This window comes from Lactuca sativa, chromosome 8 (assembly GCF_002870075.4).
Source record: "Lactuca sativa cultivar Salinas chromosome 8, Lsat_Salinas_v11, whole genome shotgun sequence".
Classification (NCBI taxonomy): domain Eukaryota; kingdom Viridiplantae; phylum Streptophyta; class Magnoliopsida; order Asterales; family Asteraceae; genus Lactuca; species Lactuca sativa.
Genome location: NC_056630.2, coordinates 64713253 through 64725048, shown reverse-complemented (window position 1 = coordinate 64725048; position 11796 = coordinate 64713253).

The following is an 11796-nucleotide window of genomic DNA, read 5'->3' as shown; positions in this document are numbered from 1 at the left end:
CCATCTGACGAGTTGACTCGTTGAGTCAAGCATGGACTCAGCGAGTTCAGCTATGGACTCGGCGAGTCCAGCCTCCAGAACACCAAAAATCGAATTTTCCAAACATATAATTCATCAATACAATAGAAACCAGTCTAGGCTCTGATACCACTGATGGGTTTTGGTCATAAGACATCCTATGTGCTCATACAAACCCTAATGCTTGGATCTAGGTTTCTCTATTGTACATGCAAGTTATCCAAGACTATAAACCCTAATTTTAGCATTCAAGTAATCATATTAACATGAGAATAGGTTTAAGATGTTACCTTGATTGTTATATAGCAATAACAATCTCAAATCTCCTTGTATTGACTTTAGAAAGCTTAGAGTCACAATTGTCACTCCTCTAATGGTTCACAAACACCATAAGCAAGAGGATGAAGAGGAGAGAGGATGGAGGCTGCCCAAAACGTGTTCTAACCCTAGAATAAAGCTTTACCACGTTTTTGGGTCATAAGGGTCTTATATATAGTTAGGCAATTAGGGTTATCTAACAAGGAAACCATAATATGGATGCTTAAGCCCTAAGCAACCCATAGACTCCTTTAATCAAGCCCTTGGACGATTTCCTTATGGGTTTCCCCATAGAATTCGTCCACCCCTTGACACAAGGTTATCCATGGCCCAAATTGCAATTATCTTATTATTACAATTCCAGTCCCTTAAGTTTAATTAATCTCTTTTAGTCACAAAACTAATTACCAATTAATTATTGACTAATATTAATTAAACAATATGATTTCTCCTTTAATATATTATTCTCATAACATATTAACAAATCATATTTAATCCTTTCTCTCCATAATTCATCCTATCAAGTTGCTTTGGTGACGGCAACCTAAAAGGACCATGCACCATCGGGTCAAATACATACCAAAATAGTTATGGATTTAGACACTAATCCAACAATATTAATATCAATGTTTATATTATATTGTATATCTAGTTGGATACTTTTATTTTGGTTTATGTTGTTATTTTCTGGTAAAAGGGTATTTTGGTCATTTTATTATTCTATGGTGTTTGAGTAGTTAGTTGATGTTGTAACTTGATTAGTATATATGTTGTGTTGTCATTAAGGGACCAAAAGTGTAAAAGTTTGGAAATTACTGCGGCAAACTAAAAGTAAACAAAAGCTTACTATTCCTAAATTTGTCAAGCTTTAATATATATATATATATATATATATATATATATATATATACACACACACACACACATACATATAATAGTGTTTAAATTATGTTAGTAAAATTAAATGGTTGTGTTATAATTATCGATTTTTACATATATGTTAATTTAGTGTAAGTTTAATGACAATGGGTGAAAATTTGATTTAAGTGAATCCTTTAACATTATACTTAAATTAATAATGTAGGTATTTCATACTACACGGGTTTTAACCTAGTATTGAATAATATCGACCAAATACTTTGACCTAGTATCCATCCACCACATCGAAATCAAGGGTTGTCGAAGGTTCCCTCATACACTCTTTCTTTGAATCTGTGTTCTACTGATATTTCTATGGAAAGACAATGTAAAAAAATTCTTTGCGAAATTGCTAAGAATGTTTTTCCATAGAAATATCAGTAGCATAATACCAACGGATATGGAGTCGGTGGCATTTTTCCTAGCAAGTCCCATGCTTGCTACCGGAAATAAATTCCTTAGACAATGTAGTAGCAACTTTGCTACGGAAGGACATTCCATAACACGGTCCATTGCAGATTAACAACGAAAATATGTTCCATAGCGTCATTCCCTAGCAAAATCGTGTTTCTCTTGTAGTGTTGTCTTTTGCAACTTGGTTATAAAATCCATGGTAACATCATCCAATTTCCTTATGGGTTCCAGTAAGGGTTCCAAATCCCCGTATGGCTTTTGATGTTGTGCCTTTACTCTTGCACATGTAACGAATCCTGCTACGTAAGTTGTCGCATCGAACTTCATTGTTGACCTCCAATAATAGGGTTTTAAGTCCAAGTACATTTTGGTACTTCCTGGGTGTATAGAATACACGGTCTTATGACATTCATCCATAAGAAGATCTCATATACCGCCCAACTTTGGCACCCAAATACGATTCTTAAATGTCTTCAACCCTTGTTTGTCTTCTTCAAACACAAATGTCTTGCCTAGACATTCTTCTTTCTTATCACCTTCTACCAGAGCCCTTGTCTGTGCTTCTTTGATCTTTTCCACAATCATTGAGATCACTTCAATCTTTAACGATCTATCTCTCTTCCCTTCCAGAATCACTTTTCTACTTAAGGCATTGGCTATGATATTCATTTTACCTGGGTGGTAAAATATCTTGCAATTGTAGTCCTTGAGTAGCTCCATTCATCACCTTTGTCTCATGTTCAATTCATTCTGAGTGAAGAGATATTGAAGGATTTTTTGATCTGTATAGAGTTTAAATTTGGTTCCATAAAGATAGTGCCTCCAAATCTTTCGGGAAAAAACCACAATTTCAACCTCTAGATCGTGAGTCGGATAATTTTAATTGTGGGGCTTCAATTGTCTGGATGCGTAAGCTAGTACCTTGTCTCTTTGTGTGAGGACACATCCCAATCCAATCTTAGAATCGTCACTAAAAACTACAGAGGCATCAGTTCCTTCTGGTAGGATGAGGATTGGTGCTTCGCACAACCTCTTCTTAAATTCACCAAAAGCTTCTTCTTTCTTCTCTCTCCAAGTATAGTCAACTCCTTTTTTCATCAAGGTTGTTAATGGAGCCGTGATAAAAGAGAAACTTCGGATGAACCTTCGATAGTTGTCTGCCAATCCTAGGAAACTATGAATTTCTGTCGGACTCTTTGGCTTTTCCCATTTCATAACAACATATATCTTTGCTCAATCAACCATAATGCCTTCTTGGTTAACAATATTGTCAGAAATGGGGGATGAACAGATTGCTTGGATTATCTGAAAGTCATGATTCACTATCAAATTGAATTATTTCGATGGTACAGATCGAACACTCAATTGGATGAAATTCAGAGATACAAAATTAGAGAATGTATGTGAAATGTTCTTCAAAATTGTACATGGAAAAATGACCAAAAAACAGCTATATGATTCCTGTCTGAAAACTATCACAATACAGTTACAAATTGTCATAAAAACTACCAAACTTGTCATAAAATGGATCTTAGGGAAAAAGGGTCAATTTTATAAAAATCGGATTTTTGATACATTTTTTAATTTAGCAACATAACCCAAACTATCATCAAAACTACCAAACCTGTCATAATACAGCTCGACCCCAACTAGGGGCTCTGCCCCTTGGACCCCGGCAGGGGCTGCCACCCCTTGGACCCCGCTCCTAGGGGCGCTGCCCCCGGACCTCGTTTATTTAGGGGCTTTGCCCCTACATAACAGTGTACTTTGAATCTTGAAAACTTGAACAAGTGTGCACTCCTACACCATCCTAACTTGTTAAATATTCAACAAGATCACTTTTGGTCAACAAATTTAATCCTATTACACTTAAATAATATTGATGATATTAAATCACCAACAAATATGACCCAAGAATTATATTTCCCATATCCAAAAGTCACACTTGGAGAACTTTGCATAAAGCTTCTCCCTCTTTAGGACTTCCAGTACTTCTCGGAGATGTTTACTGTGATCATGATTGTTCTTGAAGTAAATCAAGATATCATCAATGAACACCATTACTGGTTTATCGAGAAAAGGCTACAAACTCGATGCATAAGATCCATGAATGTCGTTGGAGCATTTGTTAGTCCAAAGGACATAACAAGGAATTCATAGTGTCGATACCTTGTTCCAAAGGCTGAGTTTTCAATTTCTTACTCCCTTATCTTCAACTAGTGATAGCCTGAGATGAGATCAATCTTGGAGAAGACGGCTGCTCCCTGTAATTGATCAAACAAGTCATCTATCCTAGGTAAGGGGTGTCGATTCTTTATCGTAACCTTGTTTATCTCTCGATTGTCAATACACATTCTCATAGTACTGTCCTTCTTCTTTATGAATAGTATAGGGAGCTCCCTAGGATGATGAACTAGGTCTTATAAAACCTTTGTCTAATAACTCCTGGAGTTGTGTCATTAACTCTTTTATTTCCGTCGATGCTAAATGATACAGTGCTTTTGCAATCGGTGTTGTGCCTGACAAGAAGTTGATCTTGAATTCTATATGCTTTTCTGGTGGTAGTCTTAGCAATTCATCCGGAAATACATCAGGAAAATCTCGCACCACGGGTATATCAGTCATTGCCCTCATCTTCTTCTTCATGTCTATCACGTATCCTAATAATGTTGAACATCCCTTGGCTAGGCGTTTTATGGCTTTCACCATCGTAATGATTCCAGAGCTTACTCTACTTTTATCACCATAAACCATCAATGGATTTTTCCTAGGGGGATTAATACACACCATCTTCCTCCAGCATAAAATTTATGTGAGGTTTTCTCCCAACCAATCCATTCCGAGAATTACGTCGAACTCACTTAACTCGAATGGTAAAATCTCTCAATGAAATTCTTTTTCCTTCAAATCAATTGACATGGCCTGTAACCTATTGCTAATGGATATATATTCCTACCCCAACTACTTCTACTAAGATAGGGGTACTTAGCCTAAGTGGTTATAACCTAAGTTTTCAATCAAATTCATGCAATATAAAGGAATGACCTACTCAGGAATCAAATAATATCTTTGCATGAATTCAATTAACTAGGAATGTACTTGAAGCAACATTAGTCTCTTTGTTTTCTTCATTGAGGGTCATCTGGTAACTTCGACGTTTGGGTTTTGCTGGCAAGATTCTTGGCGTTTGCTTTTCAGCTTTTGGGCACTCTGCCTTCATGTGCCCCTCCTCTCCATAGTTGAAAAAAACTTTTTCTTTCACCAGGAAATTTGTAGAAATATGGTATGGAATCTTGCACTTGAAGCAGACAACGCAATCGCCAAATTGCTTTTTCTTACACTAGTCGCACCACTCCCCTTCCTGGCTGCTTCCAAATTTGTAGTTCGACTTGGAGAACTTCTTCTTTTTCTTGTTCTTGTAGTTGTTTTTTCGTTAAAGTGTTTTTTCTTATACACACATTAGCCGTTTATGACTCGAGATTTTTCAATGTTTTCCTTATACTCTGATTTTGAATTATGATTTATGAACACATGGTTTGACTCGAAAGTAACTTCATCAAACTGGGTGTTTATTCTCTTTTAAAAATGAAAATTTTTACTATGATTTTTGGGACGTTACATGTTGGTATTAGATCCTTGGTTTGAGGGATTTTGATGAACACATGAGTGATTCTAAACTCAAATTAAGTATTTGATAAAATTTTTAAATTTTTTGAAAAAATAATGAACTTACAGGAAGAAAGGAAGATGCATTGTGTACAATCAACCAGAGCTCAAGGAAGTGGTCTCCCAAAATTTACATATTGGTTATATATCTGCTGATATGAGAATTGTTAGAAATGCATGCTATTTGGAGGTTGCCTTGTTGTGCCGGTGAGTAGAAATTGATACACTTAAGAACAAAAGGATATCGATGGAGCCCTAATCGAATAGAGAATGAACAGAGACATAAAAGTGACGAAGTTTTGAGCGATTGAAGTAAATTCGATCATCTCTCTAGTGAAGTAGATGAGCAAAAAAGAATCCGATGGAAATTCTTGGTTTAGATGAGCAAGAAGGAATTAGTTTATGGTCGTCCATTATGCTATGAAGACAAAAAGCATAAGATGGAAGAAGTATAGTGGTAAGGGAAACGGTGGACGAATAAATGACAAACATAAATTCGTAGATTGAATGAGGAGAAATGAATGCAACTAACCTCAAAACAAGATGGTCACATCTCAAGTAAATTAAGTCATGCTCAATACTATTTACTGTTCCTAAGTTATGACCTAAATTAATATGTAGAATAATAAGCATCACGATGAAATAAAAAATAAATAATAAAATTGTTAAATTTTTCATTAAAGAATTATAATAATACTTAAAAGCTAATACTAAATTGATAATTATATTTTATTTTATTCACGTAGTAATATATGTAAAATAGTAATATGTAAAGACCATTAACTAATATGATTTTAATAGATATTTAAATTATCATATCATTTAACATAGTTACAATATTATATACCAACATATTGCAAGAACTAATATTTTATTGCTAGTGTCGATGAAATTATCATTTTTTAATAATATATATTTATCAAAATTTTAACTATATAGTTTTAACATCCACAACCTACAAAAATTGCTTGGTTGAAAGGAGTATAATTATTGTTAATGGAATTGATTGGTGTTCATAGATCTACATTGTAATTTATCAATGTTCATGAAACTGATCAATTTTCATAGACGGATATTATAGTCAATAAATGTTCGTAGATTTCATTAGTAGATTTCATTAATTACTAAACAATATTTCAATATATCTCATTAAAGTGACCAATTTACTAAATTTTGTTCAAATCTTCTAAAATTTACTAAATTTTCCTCGAATTCTCAAAAAAAAAAAAAAACAAACAAATTACAATTACCTTAAAACTATATAATTGTTTGCTCCATATCTAAGTAAGGGAATCAATTGCCATATCTATTTCTTCAAAAATTCGTAATTAGTTTCAAAATCAATATATACAATTATATATATATATATATATATATATATATATATATATATATATATATATATATATATATATATATATATATATATATATATATATATATATATATAATACATGATATATTCACTTGTGAATATTAATGGTATATTCACATATGAACATTCACTTTTAAATATCATATCAAATAAGTATATGCATATATGCATATGCATATGCGATGTATTATTCATATGATATATTCACACATGAATACACCACGTAAATTGATTTTAATATATAAATAATGGGTTTAGGTCATTTTTGGTAACTTAACTTTTGATTTTGTGCTCATTTGGTCACTTAACTCTTTTTAAGTTTTAAAAGGTCATCAAACTTTTGACTTTGTGCTCATTTAGTCACTTAACTTTTGTTTTGATCACATTTAGTCACCAAACTTTTAAAATTATGCTCATTTAGTCACTAAACTTTTAAATTTTTTTAAAAGTTTAGTGACTAAATGAGCATAATTTTAAAAGTTAGGTGACTAAATGAGCACAAATCTAAAAGTTAGGTGACTAAATGTGACCAAACCAAAAGTTAAGTGACTAAATGAGCACAAAGTCAAAAGTTTGATGACCTTTTAAAACTCAAAAATAGTTAAGTGACCAAATGAGCACAAAACAAAAAGTTAAGTGACCAAAAATGACCTAAACCCATAAATAATACATGAGACTTTTATATATAAATAATACACGATATATATAAATAGATTTTTATATATAAATAATACATGAGATTTTTATATATACATCATACACGATATATTCATATATGAACATTACATGATACTTTTATATATAAATAATACACGATATATTCATTTGTAAATATTATATAGTATATTCACATATAAGTATACTATGAATATTCATATATGAATAACATATAACTACATTCGCATGGAAAAATTTTATTCAATATTCAAATATGAATATTCACATCTGATATGTTATGAATATTCATATGAAATTATTATAAAAGTATATCCACATGAGGTTGGTGGTGGTGGTGTTATAACCGATAATAACAATTATTTTTTTCTCTTTCAATTTAATTAACATTTCATATTTCTAGGATTTTTATGTAAAAAAATATAAATGGGCTATATGTGGCTCATCACAAGCATTATTACGTTTTCGATTATATAATTTACATACTCGTTGTCATTTGAACACACACACATACACACACACACACACACATATATATATATATATATATATATATATATATATATATATATGTTGTAAAATAAACATTTGACGTTATCTAGTCGGTGGATTAGGGTTAAGGAATTAATCGGCTAGGCATTGATTAATCTGTGACCTTAAATTTTTAATTCGTTGAATTTTAGAAAATTAAATATGACTAATATCATAGAAAAGTCCATAAATACCACTAATATGATAACAAAATAGGGTAATATGATGAATACAACACTTATCTTTCCTTAGAAAGTTTTATTGAGATATAAATTATTTAAAGTGTTAAAATTTCATTGTTTGCTACTATTTCGCTTATTATGTAGGCAGTGATTAATCGTTAGTCGCCTTCTAGTTGGTCGGGTAGTGCCTAAGTATTAATCGGATATTAAACGGAACCTAGTCCGGGTTTTACAACACTGATATATATATATATATATATATATATATATATATATATATATATATATATATATATATATATATATATATATATATATATATATATATATATATATATATATATATATATTACTAATTATTTAAAAAGTGGCTAGAGCAAATGTCTACCATTTTCCTTACTTTAATGTTATATTATAATAAACTCATCTCGTGTTTTATTTTATATAATAAAATTTTTATATATTTAACTTGACTTCTGTACCAATGCCCATTCACAACCCCCCTTTATGCTGAATAAATGTGAGACATAGAAGTCTTATTCCCACTAGCGTTGCTGCAAAGAAGAAAAAAGAATGGGTTGTAAACAAAAAGCATATTAAAGTTAGGACAATTCCATCTCAATCCAGGAGGGGTTATGTCTTGCCAAACATTTCTATGTATAACTATCATATTAATATTTTAATATATTTGGTCTACACAATCCCAGTTGATCATTACATATAATTAAAGCAATAATTTTTTTTTCTACTTGCCTAAAACACATATCTGTTTAATTGAGATAATGGGATCAAACAAAAAGTAGAAGGGATTATGGTGTATCTATTATTCAGGTTGATAAGTATTGTAATTAACTAATTACATATCCATGGAGCCCAAATTTCTAATCACTAGTTGGGCTTAATCTTTTCCTATCACATATTATATGAATCTTGATTTGAGATATTCAAAAAAAACTACAAATGAGAACAAACAATCAAAAAACCAATTTTTAATACTACAACACAAAGTATTATTATTGAACGTATGTCATTGAAAATGATCAAACAAGTGAATCAAACAAACATGTACAAACTAGAAAACTTATTCAACATGATCACATTCTTTTGTTATCAAACATGCAATTGCTCAAAAGGTTCGGACGAATGACACCAAACAAAGATAAACTGTCAGATGTTATGGGGGTTTCGTTTTCTTTTAGCAGCTCACTCTTCAATAAGTTATTTTAGACAAATGGAATCAAACAAATGAAAAACAAACAAAAACCCATGTTAAGTTCTTGTGATTGTTTTTTTGTGAAATCTTGAAAGTTTAGATTATCATTTAGGAATTAGATGCAAATCTTACTTGAGGTTGGGTGTTCTGGATAGGTATGTTGTTGTGTGCCCTAAAGTTACAACTATACATATGATCCCCTTTATCATTGTAGTCTCTACTAGACAAAAGAATCTAACATCTTGCCATTGTAATGTTCTTAATACCAGAAAAATATTTTAAAATAATTATAATATTTTTTATAGGTTGTAACAAGGGATATTGGGTGTATATTGACAAACGTTCGAGTTGTAAAAGCCTGTGTAAACATTTAGAAAAACTAACTGACATTATTATTTATTAACAATTATAATATTAATGATTGGAAACGTACTTAGAACGTACAATGTGAAATGTAAAGAAAATTGCATGACAAATTACACCATGTGTTTTCATGGATATTTTTGTGACAATTCATTTATATGATTGGTAAATTATTCAAGGTGAAACAAGTATATTATATACTTTTCAATTTTAAAAGAAGAATGCAGAAAAAACAAGTATGTACATAAGGTTAAATTCTAGGGAATACAAGAAACCTTTTTGAAATGCTTAGGTGTAGCGATTGTTTGATCTTTGTGGGGTCATCTTAATTCTGATTTTGTTCGTGGTAATGCGAAGGGAATGTTGGGGATATTCTATGTATTTGGGAAAAACTATGTTTTGACAACAGATTATTATATTGTTATGAAGGGAATGTTAGTAGATAATGTTACATATCTACAAGGGTATTATCGACGGCCAACGCCGTCCCTAACGGGTTCTACCAACGGAATTGCAACAGATTATAAATACTTCGCTATATTCTTGCCAACAATTGTTTGCGATGTATTTTCCGATGGATACTACAAATTTAGCAACCAATTTTTCTGTCACTAATAATTATCAAGGATTAACAATGGATATGAATTTGCAACGGGTTACCGACGGAATAGCTCAGTAATGGATTACCGAAGAAATCGTGTAACCGATGTTTGACGGATTTTAACACTATAAAAACAATTTAAAGTTCATGAAAAATTCAAAATATTTATATATTCAAAACAAAAAATCTAAAACGTCCATCAAAACCATATTTTAAAATGACAAAACTGCAAAAATAGTCATGTGGTATGCATTTTTTTCGACGTTTAGCCCAAACCTCGACTTTTTTGGCTTCATGATCATTTTGGTCATGTTTCTATGTGGTTTTAGTCTCCCTGAAAACTGAAATTGTTGAAATAACCTTATGTATTTATTTTATTTTTTTTATTTTTCTTTCATTCTTTATCCATTTTATAAACGAAAACTCTAGCCACTAGATATTGAGTAGATTAGTTTTAAATTCATGTAATCCGTTATCATAGGAAAGTCTCTTGTATTTTGTACTCATATATATTTACATGAATATACATCATTCTGAGTATTGGAGTTTGATATCAATTCCTTATATGGTATCAGCCTATCGATCATATCTCTTCCACTCTCTAAATTTTTAGCCGGCCCTAATCATTTTTTCTCAATGGCTTCGTCTTCCTCTGATGGGTCTCTCTCCCTAAACACCATTCTCCACATGTTGACAATCAAATTGTCATCCACAAACTATTTATTGTGGAAAAATCTGATCACCTACTTATTGAAATACCAAAAACTATTTGATCATGTCTCTGGTACTTATGTGATTCCTCCAGAAATCCTCATTGTGGAAGAAAAATCCACTGCCAATCTTGCTTACAGTTTATGGATTGAAGCTGATCAACGTGCATCTCTTATCTTGCAATCTTCTCTCCCTGAAGAAGCGATGACAGAAATTCTTGGCACCAAAACCTCTCGTGAAATTTGGACTACTCTAGAGTCAGCCTACAACCACAACTCTGTTGAAAGGATGAAGAATCTCCGTGATTCTCTGCGTCAACTCCACAAAGGTTCTCTCTCTGTCTTTGAATTCGGTCGTAAGTTTAAGTCCTTGTGTGATCAACTTGCAGCAATAGGGCATCTGGTTGATGATGATGACAAATATCACTATTTTCTTTATGGCCTGGGCTCTACTTTTGAAACCTTTTCTACTGCTCACCGAACTGTTAAGCCAAGACCCACGTTTCGGATCTTCTTTCTCAAGCCGAAGGACACAAACTATTTCTGAAATCTATTCATGGTTCGTCCCTGCCAGCAGTTGCCTTCAATGCTCAACCATCCCATTTTTCAGGATCATCTAACCGTGGAATTCAAATCGAGGAGGACGCAGTGATCGTTCAGGTGGCAGGGGATGTGGTCGCAGACCACCTCACTATCAACTTTGTAGGAAAGATGGCCATTATGCCAGTCAATGCCCTGACCTCTCCACATTTGCAAGTCGTGGCCAATCAATTCATGCAAATTTGGCACAGGCTTTTCACTACAACTACAAC